General features: G+C 51.8%; 1 protein-coding gene across 1 annotated transcript in view; it reads left to right on the forward strand.

Annotated features, from left to right (window-relative positions):
• The window catches only part of LMAN1 (lectin, mannose binding 1), a 141,224-nt gene that overhangs the window by 40,826 nt on the left and 77,244 nt on the right, over window positions 1–23,154 (forward strand). The window lies entirely within an intron of this gene.

Consider the following 23,154-nt stretch of genomic DNA (forward strand, 5'->3'; position numbering starts at 1 on the left):
AAGGGTGGAACGCTGCACAGGACGTCAGCGCTGAGGGCTGGAGCATACTTTGTATCCTCCTCCCCCCTCACTGAGCACCGTGGGGCACCAGATTCCCGCACTTTCTAGGGCACGCCCACGACCCCCTCCTCCTCACAGAACGCCGGCAGCCATTCCTGTCAGCACTTCTGAAGCTGGAGAGGAGAGACAACACGGATCTGGGAGACCCAGGCAGGGAATCTGGTGGTCACACAACCGCTTTGGGCGGTCGGTAAGCAGCACCTGTTTCTAGGTGCTGGCCCCTCTAGGTGCTGAAGTGTATATATTATATGCTTATATGCTATACATTTACTCTGTACGGTCGCACTGTTGATTTTTGGCTATATACCCTCCTGGATTGTGCTCAGAGGAGACAACAGCATGTCGTCCGCAAAAAGCAAGGGTGCCAAAGCACAGGCTTACTTTGCAACCTGTACCTCATGTGCGGCTATACTACCGGCAGGTTCCACCGACCCTCATTGTGTGCAATGCTCGGCCCCTGTGGCACTTACTCAGCCGGAGCCTCTGCTACTGGTGGCCCAAGTGGAACCACCTGCTACCACTGTCCAGGTGACAGGGACGGAGTTTGCAGTATTTGCTGACAAACTTTCTGAGAGTATGGATAAATGGTCTGCTAAGATACTAGAAGCCTTGCAGTCCAGGCCGGTAACACAGGCCACGGGCACTGTTGAATCATTAACCCCAGGCCCCCCTCGGTTGGAGCAGCAAAGTGCTCCTGGGGTGACTCATAGGTCCCAGGGTGAGGTCTCTGACACGGACCGCAGTCCCAGACCGCCTAAGCGGGCTCGCTGGGAGATTCCCTTGACTTCATCACACTGCTCAGGGTCTCAGCAGGAGGACTCTCTAGAGGATGAAGCGGAGGTGGCAGATCAGGATTCTGATCCTGAGGCCGCTCTCAACCTAGATACACCTGAAGGAGACGCCATAGTGAATGACCTTATAGCGTCCATCAATCAGGTGTTGGATCTTTCTCCCCCAGCTCCTCCAATTGAGGAGTCAGCTTCTCAGCATGAGAAATTCCGTTTTAGATTTCCCAAGCGTACAATGAGTACGTTTCTGGATCACTCCGACTTCAGAGAGGCAGTCCAGAAACACCGAGCTTGTCCAGATAAGCGCTTCTCTAAGCGTCTTAAGGACACACGTTATCCCTTCCCCCCCTGACGTGGTCAAGGGTTGGGCTCAGTGTACCAAAGTGGATCCTCCAGTCTCCAGACTGGCGGCTAGATCCATAGTTGCCGTGGAAGATGGGGCTTCACTCAAAGATGCCACTGACAGACAGATGGAGCTCTGGTTGAAATCCATCTATGAAGCTATCGGCGCGTCCTTTGCTCCGGCATTCGCAGCCGTATGGGCACTCCAAGCTATCTCAGCTTGTCACTCGCAGATTAATGCAGTCACACGTGCCTCTGCTCCGCAGGTGGTGTCCTTAACCTCTCAGGCGTCGGCGTTTGCGTCCTACGCCATTAATGCTGTCCTGGACTCTGCGAGCCGTACGGCGGTAGCTTCCGCCAATTCGGTGGCAGTCCGCAGGGCCATGTGGCTACGTGAATGGAAGGCAGACTCTGCTTCCAAAAAGTTCTTAACCGGTTTGCCATTTTCTGGCGACCGCCTGTTTGGTGAGCGATTGGATGAAATCATTAAACAATCCAATGGAAAGGACTCATCCCTACCCCAGTCCAAACCAAACAGACCTCAACAACGGAAGGTACAATCGAGGTTTCGATCCTTTCGGCCCGCGGGCAGGTCTCAATTCTCCTCGTCCAACAGGCCACAGAAGGGTCAGAAGGACTCCGATTCATGGCGGTCTAAGTCACGTCCTAAAAAGACCGCCGGAGGAACCGCTCCCAAAGCGGCCTCCTCATGACTTTCGGCCTCTTCACACCGCATCCTCGGTCGGTGGCAGGCTCTCCCGCTTTTGCGACGCCTGGCTGCCACAGGTACAAGACCGATGGGTGAGAGACATTCTGTCTCACGGTTACAGGATAGAGTTCAGCTCTCGTCCTCTGACTCGATTTTTCAGAACATCTCCGCCCCCCGAGCGAGCCGATGCTCTTCTTCAGGCGGTGTGCACTCTGAAGGCAGAAGGAGTGGTGATCCCTGTTCCTCTTCAGCAACAGGGTCACGGTTTTTACTCCAACTTGTTTGTGGTGCCAAAAAAGGACGGATCCTTCCGTCCTGTTCTGGACCTAAAACTGCTCAACAAACACGTAAAAACCAGGCGGTTCCGGATGGAATCACTCCGCTCCGTCATCGCCTCAATTTTTCTAGCATCAATAGACATCAAAGATGCTTATCTCGGGGGCGTGGCCTGCTTGCTAATGGCACCGGTCACCTAGCTGCTGAGCTCCAGCCACCTCGACTCCTAACCGGCTCACTGCGGCTCACCAGTGTCACCAATCTCTCTGCACACGGGGGGAAAGTTCTGCGGAGGTACCCAGGAACGTGGCATGCCAAGGGGAAAGTCCCAGAAGAAGCCGTCCCCGGCGAAAGTTACAGACTTCTTCTCCAGCACGGGACGAGGGAAAATGGCAGCAGCATCCTCCTCCACAGCTTCCTCACGCTCATCCAGGAGGGGATCCACAGCAGGCCCAGACTTGGACACAGACGCTGCAGATATACCGCTTACCAAAGGTACCATGCAGAAACTGCTCAGTGCCCTCGGCTCATCACTGCAGCAGGATTGGAAAGATATGGTGGCTGAGCTGAGGGGAGATATCACTGCCATAGGCAGTCGCACAGCACACATTGAAACTAAAATGCAGGAGCTGACAAAGTCACACAATAGCCTCATTGATGCCAATGCAGCACTGGAGGAACAAGTGCAAAAGCTCCATACCAAGGTCTTGGATTTAGAGGACAGGTCCCGCAGAAACAACATAAGAATCAGAGGAATTCCAGAGGCCATACCAGACAAGGGGCTGCAGAGCTTTCTAGGCTCCTTGCTGCAGGAGCTGCTCCCAGACCTGTCTGCAACTGATTTCCTGGTGGACAGAATACACAGAGTCCCTAAGCCTAAATCCCTCAGTGCTGATGCCCCCCGGGACACTTTGGCTCGCCTGCACTTTTACAAGACCAAAGAAGCCGTGCTGCAAGCCCTGAGAAGGAGGCCGCCTCTGTCTGAGCAATTCCGGCACCTGTCCATTTTTCCGGATCTGTCTGCAGGAACCCTGGCAAAAAGGAGGGAATTTGCCCCTTATACCAAAATTCTCAGGGATGAAGCTATATCCTATAGATGGGGTTTCCCTGTAAAGATCCTGCTTTTCCGTGCAGGAAACACCCACGTCTGCCATTCCCCACAACAGTTGGCAAAGCTCCTATCCTCATGGAACATGGCAAATCTCCCGGCCAGATCTCCAAGAGCCACAGGATCATCCCAAAGGGATAAAGTGAATGAAGATTGGTCCGTCGCGTGAGTTATGTGATATGTCTGAGTCGCGGCTGAGACTTAGTTGCTACTTTTAAGGTCCGCTGGTTCTGTTCAACCAGGACCCTGAGCCCCCATGGCGGTACATTTCCACCATACCGCAGGCCCCCTTTTTGGGCTTTTTTCTATGTGGACTGATGCTCCCTACATCAGTAATGTTAGTGATGTTAATGTTGTCAGTGTTACCTCTTTCCTGCCTAACCTTCCTTTCTCCCCCCGCAGCTCTAGGCAAGAGACTTTTTTTCATGTACAATGGTACTGAACTGGATGTCTATAAATGTTAGGGGCCTGAACTCGCCGGCCAAAAGATCCATGTTTTGGCGGAAAGTGGTTAAATCCAAATGTGACGTGATTTGTGGTCAAGAGTCTCATCTCCTCCAGGGGGACTCGCACAGGTTAAATAATGCTAAATTTCCTTTCATACTGCTGGCTTGTGGGAAAAAAAAAAGGCTGGAGTATTCATTTGTGTAAAAAATACTGTTGCGTTCACACTACATTCCCAACATTTAGACCCTGAAGGTAGATACGCCATTATTAATTGCTCCATAAATGGATCTAAGTATACTATTGCAACCCTTTACGCCCCCAACTCTGGTCAGATCAGCTTTCTGCGGAGGTTTCTTTCCAAGCTTTCATCCGTTACAGAGGGTAAGCAAATAATCTGCGGGGATTTTAACATGTTAATGTCCAGCACTCTGGATTGCTCCAATACTGCTGTAAAGAGGAAGGAAATGAGCACAATAATTTCAGAAAGGCATCTCCATGATATATGGAGATACCAACATGCAAATGAGAGGGACTACACATTCTTCTCACCTCGGTTCACCTCATACAGCAGATTGGACTACTTTCTGGTTGAAAGCTCACTTATTTTGGATTGCTCAGATTCAAAAATTGGACTTATAGCTTGGTCGGACCATGCCCCCATATACCTGACAGTCCAGGAGCAAAGCCGCACGCCCGTTTTTACCCGGTGGCGCATGAATGACTCCCTCCTAGCCTGTAGACAAATCTCTGAGGAGTTGCAGGCCGACCTCGCAGAGTTTTTTAAATTTAATGACAACAAGGAGGTGACAGAGGAAACGCTATGGTCTGCACACAAGGCCTTTATTAGGGGGTCATTCATCAAAATTGCCACTAGGGAGAAAAGGAGGCGTCAGGCAACTTCCAAAGCTCTACTGTCCCACATAGCGCTTTTAGAAGCCCACAATAAATCTTCCCCAAACATGTCAACATCTGACGAACTCAGGAAACTAAGAACACAGCTCCGCCAATTGCTGATGGTAGACTATGAGAAAAATTTAAGATCCCTCAAACAGCGGTACTATATGATGGGTGACAGGGCGGGTGCCTTACTAGCCAGGAGGGTTAAAAAACGAGAAATGCAAAACAAAATTGAATACCTCGTGACGGGTTCTAATGCCACAATAAGCAACCCAACGGAAATAGCCAATGCATTCGCTGATTTTTATCAGTCTCTCTACAACCTTAAAAATGACCCCACTGCCCCAAAGCCTACCCAATCGGCAATTAATTCCTTCTTAAACAATATTAATCTTCCTCGGTTATCTACAGTACATCTAGAGCAACTAAATTCCCCTTTCTCCCTGGAAGAGGTTCGCCAGGCGGTGAGCACAGCCAAAAGAAATTCAGCTCCAGGCCCAGACGGCCTCACTAACTTCTATTATAGGCAATTCACTGAAACCCTGTCTCCTTTCCTCCTGAGACTTTTCTCCTCTTGGCGAGCCACAGCAGATATTTCACCAAATAATCTAGAGGCCATTATAACTACCCTGCCAAAGCCAGGAAAACCCCCTACATCACCAGGAAACTTCAGGCCAATATCCCTCCTAAACTGCGACTTAAAATTGTACGCCAAAATAATCTCAGCTAGAATACATAAAGTCCTTCCATCACTGATTTCCCCGGATCAAGTGGGGTTTGTGGCGGGGAGGCAGGCGAAAGATGGGACGAGACGTATGCTGGACCTGATTGCGGTGGCTGAGGGGAGGAAAATCCCCAGTGTATTCCTGTCCTTGGACGCAGAGAAGGCGTTTGACAGGGTGCACTGGGGATATCTGAAATCTGTACTGGCCAAGTTTGGATTTGAAGGCCCCATACTTACCGCCATAATGGCACTATACTCTAACCCTAACGCCAAAGTTCTGGCATCCGGATTTATATCTCGGAGTTTTGAATTATCCAATGGGACACGCCAGGGGTGTCCGCTCTCCCCTATCATCTATGCCCTTGCTATAGAGCCTCTGGCGCAGACTATCCGTGAATGCCCTCGGATCTCGGGGATTCGAGTGGGGAGTACAAACCATGTGATCAGTCTATATGCGGATGATGTGATTTTATCCTGCACTAATGTAGAGGTGTCCCTAAAACACGTAATGGAGATCCTGTCCTCCTTCGCTCAAGTCTCGTATTACAAGCTTAATATTACCAAGTCCTTAATTTTTCCGCTCTTCCTGCCCGCCTCAACTAGAGCCACTCTTTCTCATCTTTACCCTTTCAAATGGGAAGACGAGGGTATCCCCTACCTGGGTATTATACTGGCCCCGCTACACTCCGTGATCCGGAAAAATCTGCTGACCCTGCACACCTCACTGGATAGAGAACTTACTCGCCTTTCTCTTCTCCCGCTCTCTTGGGTGGCGAGAATGCAGACCTTTAAAATGATCTGCCTCCCAAAAATTATCTACTTACTTCGGTGCCTGCCCCTAACAATTCCGCAACGGTATCTCACCAAAATTCATTCGCTAATGAGTAAATTTATATGGGCTGGGAAAAAACCTAGAATAGCCCTGAGATGCATGCATGCCCCGTTAAGTGGTGGAGGAATGGGTATTCCTAATATTCTAACATACCACAGAGCCGCTATCCTGGAACCAGCTCGAGATTGGTGGAGGAATGATTCAGACTTAAGATGGTTACAGATTGAGTACACCTGGGCACAGGTCCACTCCCCTAAACAATTCATAGACTCCCTGCTCCTAACCCCTTCGCCCCCCGGCGATCTTCTACCCACCACAGCAGCTCTAAAGAAAGCTTGGTCCTTGTGGAGCAAGCCAGTGTCACATGCTTTAGGTCCCAGCATTCCCCTTAGATCGCTAGAAGCCTTCATTCCGAACTTGAATCTTGCCGCCTGGACACGTGGAGGTCCAATCACCCTAGCAGATCTCTATAGAGAAGGCGTCCTACTCCCGTACTCAGAAATGTGTGATAAATTTAACCTTCCCCGACACAGTCTATTCCAGTTTTTTCAAATACGTCACTTTCTTCAGTCCGCTCCTCATCTCCCGGCTCCCACGACAGCTGACCACGCCTCAATTAAAAAATTCTTTCAAAATAGCAAAATCAAAGGCCTTTCATATATCCATAATATGCTAAACTCCCCACAACCGGACAAACAATTGCCGTATATGCTCAAATGGGAAAAAGATCTAGCTTCTCCGCTTCCGCCGCAAGAATGGTTCGCGGCCTCAAAATGGATCCACAAGTTCTCTTCTTGTCTCAATCATATAGAGCAATTAAAAAAGGTTCATCTGAGGTGGTACAACTCCCCTACTAAACTGGCTTCTTTTTCCCCACATGTGTCACCACTGTGCTGGAGGGGCTGCAACCACAGGGGCACCTTATGTCATATGTGGTGGTTTTGCCCTAAGTTATCTAACTTCTGGCAGGAGGTGTTCAATCTAATCCATGAGGTTACTAGTCTCCGCCTTTCTCCAAACCCAACCTTAGCGGTGCTACACATTGGCTTAGATGGGATCCCGGATCTTTTAAAAAACATCATTTCTCACATTCTCATAGCTGGCAGGTACTGTGTGGCATACAAGTGGAGGTCGGTGAGCCCCCCTACAAAAAGAGATCTAATTGAGAGGATCAACCTACACTGGCTATACGAAACCAACTTGGCCCCCAACCTAGAGAAGAGAACGGTGAGACTTAAACAATGGCACCCGTGGGCCACTTCCCTTTATGCAACGGCCCTCCCCCAGATACCGACACCTACACCATAAATAAATTGATTATGCCTAAGAATGTCTTGTAGAGCTGCTTCCCCCACCCCCTCTCTTTCCCCCCTCCCTCCCTGCTCCTATGTTCAGGTTGTTGTTGTAAGGGGTATTTAATGTCCCAGATTGATATTCTGATAATGGCTCGAGGCTATTCCACCTCTTGCTACTCAATGCTCCTGTTCTTGATGTTGTTGTATGAGAAGTTTGTATTTTTCTGAAAACTCAATAAAAACCTTTATGATTAAAAAAAAAAAAAAAAAAAGATGCTTATCTCCACGTACCGATTGCACCAGAGCATCAGCGCTTCCTGCGTTTCACCATAGGGGACGAACACCTTCAGTTCGTGGCACTGCCTTTCGGCCTGGCGACAGCCCCACGGGTCTTCATCAAGGTCATGGCAACAGTAGTAGCAGTCCTACACTCTCAGGGACACTCGGTGATCCCTTACTTAGACGATCTGCTTGTCAAGGCACCCTCTCAAGTGGCATGCCAACACAGCCTGAACATTGCTCTGGAGACTCTCCAGAGGTTCGGGTGGATCATCAATTTCCCAAAGTCACATCTGACACCGACCCAATCACTGACATATCTTGGCATGGAGTTTCATACTCTCTCAGCGATAGTGAAGCTTCCGCTGGACAAACAGCGTTCACTACAGACAGGGGTGCAATCTCTCCTTCAAGGCCAGTCACACCCCTTGAGACGCCTCATGCACTTCCTAGGGAAGATGGTAGCAGCAATGGAGGCAGTTCCTTTTGCGCAGTTTCATCTGCGTCCACTTCAATGGGACATTCTCCGCAAATGGGACAGGAAGCCGGCGTCCCTCGACAGGAACGTCTCCCTTTCTCAGGCAGCCAAAGCCTCCCTTCGGTGGTGGCTTCTTCCCACTTAATTGTCGAAGGGGAAATCCTTCCTACCCCCATCCTGGGCGGTGGTCACGACGGACGCGAGTCTGTCAGGGTGGGGAGCGGTCTTTCTCCACCACAGGGCTCAGGGTACCTGGACTCAGCCAGAGTCCTCCCTTCAGATCAATGTTCTAGAGATAAGGGCAGTGTATCTTGCCCTGAAAGTGTTCCAGCCGTGGCTGGAAGGCAAGCAGATCCGAATTCAGTCGGACAACTCCACCGCGGTGGCATACATCAACCACCAAGGTGGAACACGCAGTCGGCAAGCCTTCCAGGAAGTCCGGCGGATTCTGCTGTGGGTGGAAGCCACAGCCTCCACCATATCCGCAGTTCACATCCCGGGCGTAGAAAACTGGGAAGCAGACTTTCTCAGTCGCCAGGGCATGGACGCAGGGGAATGGTCCCTTCACCCGGACGTGTTTCAAGAGATCTGTTGCCGCTGGGGGATGCCGGACGTCGACCTAATGGCGTCCCGGCACAACAACAAGGTCCCGGCATTCATGGCACGGTCTCAAGATCACAGAGCTCTGGCGGCAGACGCCTTAGTTCAGGATTGGTCGCAGTTTCAACTGCCTTATGTGTTTCCTCAACCTCGTCGCTCCAGACTGGCCGAGGAGGTCGTGGTACCCGGATCTGTGGCATCTCACGGTGGGCCAACCGTGGGCACTACCAGACCGACCAGACTTGCTGTCTCAAGGGCCGTTTTTCCATCTGAATTCTGCGGCCCTCAACCTGACTGTGTGGCCATTGAGTCTTGGATCCTAGCGTCTTCAGGGTTATCTCAAGAGGTCATTGCCACTATGAGACAGGCTAGGAAACCAACGTCCGCCAAGATCTACCACAGGACGTGGAGGATATTCTTATCCTGGTGCTCTGATCAGGGTTTTACTCCCTGGCCATTTGCCTTGCCCACTTTTCTTTCCTTCCTTCAATCCGGATTGGAAAAGGGTTTGTCGCTCGGCTCACTTAAGGGACAAGTCTCAGCACTCTCTGTGTTTTTTCAGAAGCGCCTAGCCAGACTTCCACAGGTACGCACGTTCCTGCAGGGGGTTTGTCACATAGTCCCTCCTTACAAGCGTCCGTTAGAACCCTGGGATCTGAACAGGGTGCTGATGGCTCTTCAGAAACCACCTTTCGAGCCAATGAAGGATATTTCTCTTTCACGCCTTTCGCAGAAAGTGGTCTTCCTAGTAGCAGTCACATCACTTCGGAGAGTGTCTGAGCTAGCAGCGCTGTCATGCAAAGCCCCTTTCCTGGTGTTTCACCAGGACAAGGTGGTTCTGCGTCCGGTTCCGGAATTTCTCCCTAAGGTGGTATCCCCCTTTCATCTCAATCAGGATATCTCCTTACCCTCTTTTTGTCCTCATCCAGTTCACCAATGTGAAAAGGATTTGCACTTGTTAGATCTGGTGAGAGCACTCAGATTCTACATTTCTCGTACGGCGCCCCTGCGCCGCTCGGATGCACTCTTTGTTTTGTCGCTGGCCAGCGTAAAGGGTCACAGGCTTCCAAATCAACCCTGGCTCGGTGGATCAAGGAACCAATTCTCGAAGCTTACCGTTCTTCTGGGCTTCCGGTTCCCTCAGGGCTGAAAGCCCATTCTACCAGAGCCGTGGGTGCGTCCGGGGCTTTGCGGCACCAGGCTACGGCTCAGCAGGTGTGTCAGGCGGCTACCTGGTCGAGCCTGCACACTTTCACGAAACACTATCAGGTGCATACCTATGCTTCGGCAGATGCCAGCCTAGGTAGGCGAGTCCTTCAGGCGGCGGTTGCCCACCTGTAGGAACGGGCCGTTTTACGGCTTTATTACGAGGTATTATTTTACCCACCCAGGGATTGCTTTTGGACATCCCAATTGTCTGGGTCTCCCAATGGAGCGACAAAGAAGAAGGGAATTTTGTTTACTTACCGTAAATTCCTTTTCTTCTAGCTCCAATTGGGAGACCCAGCACCCGCCCCTGTTCCCTTCGGGCTGTTGTTCTTTGTGTACACATGTTGTTCATGTTTAATGGTTTTCAGTTTTCCGAACTTCCTTCGGATTGAATTTACTTTAGACCAATTTATAAGTTTCCTCCTTCCTGCTTTTGCACCAAAACTGAGGAGCCCGTGATGCACGGGGGGGTGTATAGGCAGAAGGGGAGGGGCTTTACACTTTTAAAGTGTAATACTTTGTGTGGCCTCCGGAGGCAGAAGCTATACACCCAATTGTCTGGGTCTCCCAATTGGAGCTAGAAGAAAAGGAATTTACGGTAAGTAAACAAAATTCCCTTCTTTTTTGCGACTCAAGCTGACGTTTTTGTCGCTCCATTGGGAGACCCAGACAATTGGGTGTATAGCTTCTGCCTCCGGAGGCCACACAAAGTATTACACTTTAAAAAGTGTAACCCCTCCCCTCTGCCTATACACCCCCCCGTGCATCATGGGCTCCTCAGTTTTTATGCTTTGTGTTGAAGGAGGCACACATGCACGCAAGCTCCACAATTTAGTCAGCAGCAGCTGCTGACTATATCGGATGGAAGAAAAGAGGGCTCATAACTGGGCCCCCGGCATGCTCCCTTCTCACCCCACTCTGGTCGGCGGTGCTGTTAAGGTTGAGGTACCCATTGCGGGTACAAAGGCTGGAGCCACATGCTGTTTTCCTTCCCCATCCCTTAGGGGCTCTGGGTGAAGTGGGATCCTAACCGGTCACCATGCACTGGGACCGTGCTCCCTCCACAGCCCCTGGGGGAATCTGCTGGACAGGAGACCGGCTATCGTCAGGGACAAGGCCCTGCTACTGTGAGGTACTCTGTGTCCCCTTGGGGACGGCGCATGGAGCGCTTGTGTCATACACGCTGCAGCACTGCTGGGTGTGTTAGTGCGCCGGGACTACCGCGCTGGCCTCGCTTATTTGCCGGCCGCGCTTATAACTCTAGTCCCCGGCTTTTGCGGCCTAGTACCGCATACTCCCGCCCCCGGGCCTGCCAGTCAGGGGTAAGGGCGGGACGCTGCACTGGACGTCAGCGCTGAGGGCTGGAGCATACTTAGTATCCTCCTCCCCCCTCACTGAGCACCGTGGGGCACCGGATTCCCGCACTTTCTGAGGCACGCCCACAGCTCCCTCCTCCTCTCAGAACGCTGGCAGCCATTCCTATCAGCACTTCTGACGCTGGAGAACTTCAGAGGGGAGACAACACCGAGCTCCACAGCTCTGGGAGGCCCAGGCAGGGAATCTGGTGGTCACACAACCGCTGAGGGCGGTCGGTAAGCCGCACCTGTTACTAGGTGCTGGCCCCCCTGGGTGCCGAAGTGTATATTTATATGCTTATATTGTATACATTTACTCTGTACGGCCGCACTATTTGCTTTTGGCTATATACCCTCACTGATTGCTCTAAGAGGAGACAACAGCATGTCGTCCGCAAAAAGCAAGGGTGCCAAGGCACAGGCCTATTTTGCTACCTGTACCTCATGTGCGGCTATGCTACCTGCAGGTTCCACCTACCCTCATTGTGTGCAATGCTCGGCCCCTGTGACACTCGCTCAGCCGGAGCCTCAGCCACCGGTGGGACCCTCGGCCCAGGTGGAACCACCTGCTGCCACTGTCCAGGTGACAGGGACAGAGTTTGCAGTATTCGCTGACAAACTTTCTGAGTCTATGGATAGATGGTCTGCTAAGATACTAGAAGCTTTGCAGTCCAGACCGGTAACACAGGCCCCGGGCACTGTTGAATCATTGCTCTCAGACCCCCCTCGGTCGGCGCAGCAAAGTGCTCCTGGGGCGACTCATAGGTCCCACGGTGAGGACTCCGACACGGACCGCAGTCCCAGACCGGCTAAGCGAGCTCGCTGGGAACTTCCCTCGACTTCATCACACTGCTCAGGGTCTCAGCATGAGGACTCTCTGGAGGATGAAGCGGAGGTGGCAGATCAGGGCTCTGATCCTGACGCCGCTCTCAACCTTGATACACCTGAAGGGGACGCCATAGTAAACGACCTTATAGCGTCCATCAATCAGGTGTTAGAACTTTCTCCTCCAGCTCCTCCTTTTGAGGATTCGGCTTCTCAGCAGGAGAAATTCCAATTTAGGTTTCCCAAACGTACACGGAGTGCGTTTCTTGATCACTCCAACTTCAGAGATACAGTCCAGAAACACCGAGCTTTTCCGGATAAGCGCTTTACTAAGCGCCTTAATGACACACGTTATCCCTTCCCCTCTGACGTAGTCAAGGGTTGGGCTCAGTGTCCCAAGGTGGATCCTCCAGTCTCCAGACTGGCGGCCAGATCCATAGTTGCAGTGGCAGATGGTGCATCACTCAAGGATGCCACTGACAGGCAGATAGAGCTCCTGATGAAATCCATCTATGAAGCTATAGGCGCGTCCTTTGCTCCGGCATTCGCAGCCGTATGGACACTCCAAGCTATCTCAGCTTGTCAGTCTGAGATTAATGCAGTCACACGTGCCTCTACTCCGCAGGTTGTGTCCTTAACCTCTCAGGCGTCGGCGTTTGCGTCCTACGCCATGAATGCTGTCCTGGATTCTGCGAGCCGTACGGCGGTAGCATCCGCCAATTCAGTGGCAGTCCGCAGGGCCATGTGGCTACGTGAATGGAAGGCAGACTCTGCTTCCAAAAAGTTCTTAACCGGTGTGCCATTTTCTGGCGACCGCCTGTTTGGCGAGCAATTGGATGAAATCATTAAACAATCCAAGGGAAAGGACTCGTCCTTACCCCAGTCCAAACCAAACAGACCTCAACAACGGAAGGTACAATCGAGGTTTCGGTCCTTTCGGCCCTCAGCCAGGTCTCAATTCTCCTCGTCCAACAGGCCACAGAAGGGTCAGAGGAACTCTGATTCATGGCGGTCTAAGTCACGTCCTAAAAAGACCGCCGGAGGAACCGCTACCAAGGCGGCCTCCTCATGACTTTCGGCCTCCCCAAACCGCATCCTCGGTCGGTGGCAGGCTCTCCCGCTTTTGCGACGCCTGGTTGCCACATGTCCAAGACCGATGGGTGAGAGACATTCTGTCTCACGGTTACAGGATAGAGTTCAGCTCTCGTCCTCCGACTCGTTTCTTCAGAACATCTCCGCCCCCCGAGCGAGCCGATGCTCTTCTTCAGGCAGTGAGCACTCTGAAGGCAGGAGGAGTGGTGATCCCTGTCCCCCTTCAGCAATGGGGCCACGGTTTTTACTCCAACTTGTTTGTGGTGTCAAAAAAGGACGGATCTTTCCGTCCCGTTCTGGACCTCAAACTGCTCAACAGACACGTGAAAACCAGGCGGTTCCGGATGGAATCTCTCCGCTCCGTCATCGCCTCGATGTCCCAAGGAGACTTCCTAGCATCAATCGACATCAGGGATGCTTATCTCCACATGCCGATTGCACCAGAGCATCAGCGCTTCCTGCGTTTCGCCATCGGGGACGAACACCTTCAGTTCGTGGCACTGCCTTTCGGCCTGGCGACAGCCCCACGGGTCTTCACCAAGGTCATGGCAACAGTGGTAGCAGTCCTACACTCTCAGGGACACTCGGTGATCCCTTACTTAGACGATCTTCTTGTCAAGGCCCCCTCTCGGGTGGCATGCCAACACAGCCTGAACATTGCTCTGGAGACTCTCCAGAGATTCGGGTGGATCATCAATTTCCCAAAGTCAAAATTGACACCGACCCAATCGCTGACATATCTCGGGATGGAGTTTCATACTCTCTCAGTGATAGTGAAACTTCCGCTGGACAAACAGCGTTCACTACGGACAGGGGTGCAATCTCTCCTTCGAGCCCAGTCGCACCCCTTGAGGCGCCTCATGCACTTCCTAGGGAAGATGGTGGCAGCAATGGAGGCAGTTCCATTTGCGCAGTTTCATCTGCGTCCACTTCAATGGGACATTCTCCGCAAATGGGACAGGAAGTCGACGTCCCTCGACAGGAACGTCTCCCTTTCTCGGGCAGCCAAGGCCTCCCTTCAGTGGTGGCTTCTCCCCACTTCTTTGTCGAAGGGGAAATCATTCCTGCCCCCATCCTGGGCTGTGGTCACGACGGACGCGAGTCTGTCAGGGTGGGGAGCGGTCTTCCTCCACCACAGGGCTTAGGGTACCTGGACTCAGCCAGAGTCCTCCCTTCAGATCAATGTTCTGGAGATGAGGGCAGTGTATCTAGCCCTAAAAGCGTTCCAGCCGTGGCTGGAAGGCAGGCAGATCCGAATTCAGTCGGACAACTCCACGGCGGTGGCATACATCAACCACCAAGGCGGCACACGCAGTCGGCAAGCCTTCCAGGAAGTTCGGCGGATTCTGCTGTGGGTGGAAGCCACAGCCTCCACCATCTCCGCAGTTCACATCCCGGGCGTAGAAAACTGGGAAGCAGACTTTCTCAGTCGCCAGGGCATGGACGCAGGGGAATGGTCCCTTCACCCGGACGTGTTTCAAGAGATCTGTTGCCGCTGGGGGAAGCCGGACGTCGACCTAATGGCGTCCCGGCACAACAACAAGGTCCCGGCATTCATGGCACGGTCTCAAGATCACAGAGCTCTGGCGGCAGACGCATTAGTTCAGGATTGGTCGCAGTTTCGACTGCCTTATGTATTTCCTCCTCTGGCACTGCTGCCCAGAGTGTTACGCAAGATCAGGTCCGACTGCCGCCGCGCCGTCCTCATCGCCCCAGACTGGCCGAGGAGGTCGTGGTACCCGGATCTGTGGCATCTCACGGTGGGTCAACCGTGGGCACTACCAGACCGACCAGACTTGCTGTCTCAAGGGCCATTTTTCCATCTGAATTCTGCGACCCTCAACCTGACTGTGTGGCCATTGAGTCCTGGATCCTAGCGTCTTCAGGGTTATCTCAAGAGGTCATTGCCACTATGAGACAGACCAGGAAACCAACGTCCGCCAAGATCTACCACAGGACGTGGAGGATCTTCTTATCCTGGTGCTCTGATCAGGGTTTTACTCCCTGGCCATTTGCCTTGCCCACTTTTCTATCCTTCCTTCAATCCGGAATGGAAAAGGGTTTGTCTCTCGGCTCTCTTAAGGGACAAGTCTCGGCGCTCTCTGTGTTTTTTCAAAAGCGTCTAGCCAGGCTTCCGCAGGTACGCACGTTCCTGCAGGGGGTTTGCCACATAGTCCCTCCTTACAAGCGTCCGCTAGAACCCTGGGATCTGAACAGGGTGCTAACGGCCCTTCAGAAACCACCTTTCGAGCCAATGAGGGATATTTCTCTTTCACGCCTTTCGCAGAAGGTGGTCTTCCTAGTGGCAGTCACATCACTTCGGAGAGTGTCTGAGCTAGCTGCAATGTCATGCAAAGCCCCTTTCCTGGTGTTTCACCAGGACAAGGTGGTTCTGCGTCCGGTTCCGGAATTTCTCCCTAAGGTGGTATCCCCTTTTCATCTCAATCAGGATATCTCCTTACCTTCTTTTTGTCCTCATCCAGTTCACCAATGTGAAAAGGATTTGCACTTCTTAGATCTTGTGAGAGCACTCAGACTCTACATTTCTCGTACGGCGCCCCTGCGCCGCTCGGACGCGCTCTTTGTTCTTGTCGCTGGCCAGCGTAAAGGGTCGCAGGCTTCCAAGTCAACCGTGGCTCGGTGGATCAAGGAACCAATTCTTGAAGCCTACCGTTCTTCTGGGCTTCCGGTTCCTTAAGGGCTGAAAGCCCATTCCACCAGAGCCGTGGGTGCGTCCTGGGCATTGCGGCACCAGGCTACGGCTCAGCAGGTGTGTCAGGCGGCTACCTGGTCGAGTCTGCACACTTTCACGAAACACTATCAGGTGCATACCTACGCTTCGGCAGATGCCAGCCTAGGTAGGCGAGTCCTTCAGGCGGCGGTTGCCCACCTGTAGGAAGGGGCCGTTTTACGGCTCTTTTACCGAGGTATTCTTTTACCCACCCAGGGACTGCTTTTGGACGTCCCAATTGTCTGGGTCTCCCAATGGAGCGACAAAGAAGAAGGGAATTTTGTTTACTTACCGTAAATTCCTTTTCTTCTAGCTCCTATTGGGAGACCCAGCACCCGCCCCTGTTCCCTTCGGGCTGTTGTTCTTTTGTGTACACATGTTGTTCATGTTGAATTGTTCTTGGTTCATGGTTTTCAGTTCTCCGAACATCCTTCGGATTGAATTTACCTTAGACCAATTTATAAGTTTCCTCCTTCCTGCTTTTGCACCAAAACTGAGGAGCCCGTGATGCACGGAGGGGTGTATAGGCAGAGGGGAGGGGTTTACACTTTTAAGTGTAATACTTTGTGTGGCCTCCGGAGGCAGAAGCTATACACCCAATTGTCTGGGTCTCCCAATAGGAGCTAGAAGAAAAGGAATTTACGGTAAGTAAACAAAATTCCCTTCTTTTGATGGTACCATTTTTGCGTAGATGCTACATTTTGAATGCCTATTATTGAATTTTGCGCAAAATTTGCAACAATCAAAAAACGTAATTTTGGCGTTTGGAATTTTTTTGCCGCTACGCCATTTACCAATCAGATTAATTGATTTTATATTTTGATCGGGCATTTCTGAACTCAGCAATACCATATGTGTAATATTTTTTTTTAGTTTTTTAACCCTTTAATGTTCATTGGGGGATGATTTGAACTTTTAGGTTTGGATTTTTTTATTGTTTTTCAATGTATTAAAACTTTTTTTTTTTTCCATTTTATTTTACTAGTCCCTCTAGTGGACTATAAGGATCAGCAGTCTGATTGCTCATTCATTTCACCTGATCAGAGCAGCATCGCTCTGATCAGCAGAAATGCAGTATGCCTGTCAGTGCCGACACTCTGCCGGCTGTAACAGGAACTACGTCATGACAGTGACAGGCATCATCAATTGACCCAGTGCTACCATGGTAACCATAGACTTCCCATAATCGCGTCATGGGGTCTCCGATGGCGGCAGAGAAAGGTGATTTCTCCATAGCGGCCATTTGATATCACGTTGTTACATTTTGACAGCGCAATTTATGAGGTTAACAGGCACGGGTGGATCATGGATCCACCTGTACCCGTAAACTACACGTCTGCTGTTCAAATCAGCAGACCTGTGCAGAGATCAGCTCTAGCTGCTGCGGTGAGCCAGCGGTGATTTACCCCTTTCTAATTTAGGACGTACCAGAATCTCCTCAGTCGTGAAGGGGTTAAACCTCCAAATTGAGATCACGAACAGATTGTCAGTGAGCTCGTTCTGCAGCCAGCAATAGATCGTTCAGCGCAGAGGCAATACAAAGGGAAATGGTGTTAATTTTTTTTTTTCATTAAACCAAATTGCAAACAGTTTTTTTTTTTTTTCCCAAATCTTTTCAGTTAAAAAAAAAAAATGTGAAAAAGTGGACAATCCCTTTAAATCGATAGACCACTAAATGAGCTTAAAGGGTTATCTCAACCTTTTGGGTTATCCTCTGATCCTGAGAAAGATGCCCTGCAATGTCCCTTTTTAGAAAGGAGTTTTGGCAGCACGGGCATGATTAGTCAGAGTCCCAAAAATACAAGACCAATACTCCCTTGTGAAGGGAGCACTTACGTGTTTGCTCCACGACCCCCATAGATGCATGCACTCTACTGCTCTATTCAGAGGGGTCCACAGATCCCGATCCCCTTTTTTTGTGATCTATGGGGGATGCAAGTGGTTGGACCTCAAGCGATGAGCAATGGGGGGGAAAAAACATTCCCATGTACATATGTGTTACGTATTAGATCATTGCACAAATTGTGAGGTTTGCACCTGGTTTCTTCCTTTTTGACCAGGACTAGTCCAGGATTACAAAACCAAGGCTGCTTTCTCTTTAAAACAGCGCCACGCCTGTCCTCAGGTTGTGTCTGGTATTGCAATCCAGCCACTTTATAGGTATATTGCCATCTTCGTAGACTGATATTGTCGGGTGGAGGTTATAAATATGAGAAATTTTGCTTTTTACTCATTATTAAAGGTTTTGGGGTTTTTTGTTGTTTTTTTTTCAGCCATTCTTGAGATATGGGTGGCTCGGTGGTTAGCACTGCAGTCTTGCAGCGCTGGGGTCCTGGGTTCGAATCCCACCAAGGACACCATCTGCAAGGAGTTCATATGTTCTCCCCGTGTTTGCATGGGTTTCCTCCGGTTTCCTCCCACACTCCAAAAAACATACAGATAGGGAATTTAGATTGTGAGCCCCAATGGGGACAGTGTTCTTGATGTATGTAAAGCGCTGCGAAATATGTTGGCGCTATATAAAAATAAAGATTTGATTTTTTTTTTTTTTTTTTATAGATATTAAAGGGAATCTGTCACCAGGTTTTGCTCCCCCGTTTGAGAGCAACATAATGTAGAGACAGAGACCCTTATTCCAGCGATGTATCTTACTGAGCTGTTTGCTGTCATTGTGATAAAATCACTTTTTTCTGCTGCAGATTTTCCAGTTATACAGAGTTCATGAATATGCTGGACTACCTGCAGCACACCAAGTTCTGTAATGATAATCTCCTGCTGATTAAACTGATTTTTTTTATCAAAACTACACTAAGTAGCCCAGTAAGTGACACGTCGCTGGAATCAGGATCTCTACCCCTACGTTATACTCCTCTCAGATTAGGTGTGAAAAATGTAGTGACTGATTCCCTTTAACACTTTTGTCTTTGTTGTTTACAGCTTGTTGCCTTGGAAACCGACCACTGTTATTACAAAGGAGTACATGCGCAGTGCTTACAATCTTTCTTTGTCGCTCCATTGGGAGACCCAGACAATTGGGTGTATAGCTTCTGCCTCCGGAGGCCACACAAAGTATTACACTTTAAAAGTGTAACCCCTCCCATCTGCCTATACACCCTCCCGTGCATCACGGGCTCCTCAGTTTTATGCTTTGTGTGGAAGGAGGCACACATCCACTCATGCATTCTCAGATTAGTTATATCGGTTGGAAGAAAAGAGGTCCCCCACGGGGTCTCCGGCATGTTCCCTTCTCACCCCACTATGTCGGCGGTGTTGTTAAGGTTGAGGTACCCATTGCGGGTACAAAGGCCGGAGCCTCATGCCGTTTTTCCTTCACCATCCCTTAGTGGCTCTGGGAGAAGTGGGATCCTGACCGGTCATCCATTCACTGGGACCGTGCTCCCTCCGCAGCCCCTGTGGGAATCTGCTGGACAGGAGTCTATTCATCCTCAGGGACCGGGCCCTGCATCTATAAGGTACTCTGTGTCCCCATGGGGACTGTGCATGGAGCGCCTTCTTCCCGGACGCTGCAGCAGCTGCTGATTTGTGAAGACCGGCGGACTTCCGCGCCGACCGCGCCTGCTTGTCGGCCGCGGTCTTAAATTTAGTCCCCGGCTTCATCGCGGCCTAGTAGCAAAAATCCCGCCCCCGGGCCTGCCTGTCAGGGGTAAGGGCGGGACGGCCGGCCTGACGTCGGCTGTGAGGGCCGGAGCATCCTGTATGTTTCCTCCCCCCTCACTGATCACTGTGGGGACCCCAGATTCCCGCACTTTTCTAGCACCGCCCACGGCTCCACTCCTCCCCTGAGAGCTCCGGCAGCCATGTTTTTGGCATTCTGCCGGTGGAGGATTATCAGAGAAGAGCTCTGCAGCTCTGGGAGACCTAAGGCAGGGAATCTGGAGGACACACACTCCGCTTTTTAGCGGTCGGTAAGCCACACCGGTCACCCGGTGCTGGTCCCCCCCCAGGGTGCCGGAATAGATACATATTTATATACATATTTCTGTTCGGTCGGGCTGTATACCCCTTCCCATATACCCTCAGTGATCACTCTCCTAGGAGACAACAGCATGTCGTCCACAAGGAGCAAAGGTGCTAAGGCACAGAGTTTTTTTGCGACCTGTACCTCTTGTGCGGCTATGTTACCTGCGGGTTCCACCTACCCTCACTGTGAGCAATGCTCGACCCCTGTTTCGCTTGCTCAGCCGGAGCCTCGGTCACTAGTGGGCCCCTCGGCTCAGGTAGACCCCCCCTGCTCCCCCTGTCCAGGCGGCAGGGACAGAGCTTGCTGCGTTTGCTGAGTCACTCTCACAATCCATGGCTCAGTCTATGGACAAATGGTCTGCCAAGCTGCTAGAAGCTTTGCAGTCCAGACCGGTCCTTACACAGGCCCCGGTCCCCGTTAGCTCGTCGCCTACAGGCCCCTCTCGGTCCGCGCCGCAGGCGCTCCCAGGTTGGGCCCTAGGTCCCACGCGGAGGACTCCTGCCCGGACCTCAGTCCCAGACCGGCTAAGCGGGTTCGCTGGGAATCTTCCCCGACTTCTTCACGCTGCTCGGGTTCCCAGCTCGAGGACTCTCTGGAGGACGAGGCGGACGTCGCAGCTCAGGGCTCTGAACCTGACGTTGCCCTCAATCTTGATACACCTGAAGGGGACGCCTTAGTAAATGATCTTATCTCGTCCATCAACCAGGTGTTAGATCTATCTCCCCCGTCTCCACCTATAGAGGAGTCGGCTTCTCAGCAGGAGAAACACCAATTTCGGTTCCCCAAACGTACACGGAGTGCGTTTTTCGATCACTCTAACTTCAGAGATGCTGTCCAGAAGCCCAGAGCGGTTCCGAACAAGCGCTTTACTAAGCGCCTTACTGACACACGTTACCCCTTCCCCTCTGACGTAGTTAAGCTGGGCTCAGTGTCCCAAGGTGGATCCTCCAGTCTCTAGATTGGCGGCTAGATCTGTGGTATCGGTGGCAGATGGCTCATCGCTAAAGGATGCCACTGACAGGCAGATAGAGCTCCTGGTGAAATCCATCTTTGAAGCCACGGGCGCGTCTTTTGCCCCGGCCTTTGCAGCCGTGTGGGCACTACAAGCTATCTCAGCTTGTCTGGCTGAGATTAATGCAGTCACACGTAATTCTGCTCCGCAGGTTGCGTCTCTGACTTCTCAAGCGTCAGCTTTTTCTTCCTACGCCATGAACGCAGTCCTAGATTCTGCTAGCCGTACAGCGGTGGCATCCGCTAATTCTGTGGCAGTCCGCAGGGCCATGTGGCTGCGCGAATGGAAGGCAGACTCGGCCTCCAAGAGTTTCTTAACCGGTTTGCCGTTTTCTGGCGACCGATTGTTTGGCGAACGATTGGATGAGATTATTAAGGAATCCAAGGGAAAGGACTCCTCCTTACCCCAGTCCAAACCTAAGAGACCTCAGCAACGGAAAATTCAATCGAGGTTTCAGTCCTTTCATCCCTCCGCCAAGCCCCAATCCTCTTCATCCAGCAGGCCGGAGAAAGGCCAGAGGAACTCCTATGCGTGGCGGTCTAAGTCACGCCCCCAAAAGGCCGCCGGAGGCGCTGCCTCCAAGGCGGCCTCCTCATGACTCTCGGCATCCCCGAACCGCATCCTCGGTCGGTGGCAGGCTCTCCCGCTTTTGCGACGCCTGGTGGCCACATGTTCAAGACCGATGGGTGAGAGACATTCTGTCTCACGGTTACAGGATAGAGTTCAGCTCTCGTCCTCAGACTCGTTTCTTCAGAACCTCTCCGCCCCCCGCTCGGGCCGACGCACTTTTTCAGGCAGTGGTCACTCTGAAGACAGAGGGAGTTGTGATCCCCGTTCCCCCTCAGGAACATGGTCGCGGCTTTTACTCCAACTTGTTCGTGGTGCCAAAGAAGGACGGATCATTCCGTCCCGTTCTGGACCTCAAACTACTCAACAGACATGTGAGCACCAGACGGTTTCGGATGGAATCTCTCCGCTCTGTCATCGCCTCGATGTCACAAGGAGACTTCCTAGCATCGATCGACATCAAGGATGCTTATCTCCATGTGCCGATCGCACCCGAACATCAACGCTTCTTGCGTTTCGCCATCGGGAACGAGCACCTTCAGTTCGTGGCATTGCCTTTCGGCCTGGCGACAGCCCCACGGGTGTTCACCAAAGTCATGGCATCCGTGGTGGCGGTCCTACACTCTCAGGGCCACTCGGTGATTCCCTACTTAGACGATCTCCTAGTCAGGGAACCTTCTTGGGTGGCGTGTCAACACAGCCTTACAGTCGCTCTGGCGACTCTCCAGCAGTTCGGGTGGATAATCAACTTCCCAAAATCCCAGTTGACACCGACCCAATCACTGACTTACCTCGGGATGGAGTTTCATACACAGTCAGCGGTAGTCAAGCTACCGCTGGACAAACAGCTGTCCCAGGCAGGGGTACAATCTCTTCTTCGGGGTCAGTCATACCCCTTGAGGCGCCTCATGCACTTCCTGGGGAAGATGGTGGCAGTGATGGAGGCAGTGCCGTTCGCGCAATTCCATCTGCGGCCACTCCAATGGGACATTCTCCGCAAATGGGACAGGAGGTCGACTTCCCTCGACAGGAACGTCTCTCTGTCCCTTGCAACCAAGACGTCTCTTCAGTGGTGGCTCCGTCCCAATTCTCTATCGCAAGGAAGATCCTTCCTACCCCCAACCTGGGCTGTGGTCACCACGGACGCGAGCCTATCAGGGTGGGGAGCGGTTTTCCTCCACCACAGGGCTCAGGGAACCTGGACTCCGGTAGAGTCCTCCCTTCAGATCAATGTTCTGGAGATAAGGGCGGTGTATCTAGCCTTATTGGCCTTCCATCGGTGGCTGGAGGGCAGACAGATCCGTATACAGTCGGACAACGCCACTGCCGTCGCATACATCAACCATCAGGGCGGCACGCGCAGTCGTCAGGCCTTCCAGGAAGTCAGGCGGATTCTGCAGTGGGTGGAAGCCACAGCTCCACGATCTCCGCAGTTTACATCCCGGGCGTAGAAAACTGGGAAGCAGATTTCCTCAGTTGTCAGGGCATGGACGCGGGGGAATGGTCTCTTCACCCAGACCTGTTTCGAGAGATCTGTCGCCGCTGG

Source organism: Anomaloglossus baeobatrachus, chromosome 1, assembly GCF_048569485.1.
Source record: "Anomaloglossus baeobatrachus isolate aAnoBae1 chromosome 1, aAnoBae1.hap1, whole genome shotgun sequence".
Lineage (NCBI taxonomy): Eukaryota > Metazoa > Chordata > Amphibia > Anura > Aromobatidae > Anomaloglossus > Anomaloglossus baeobatrachus.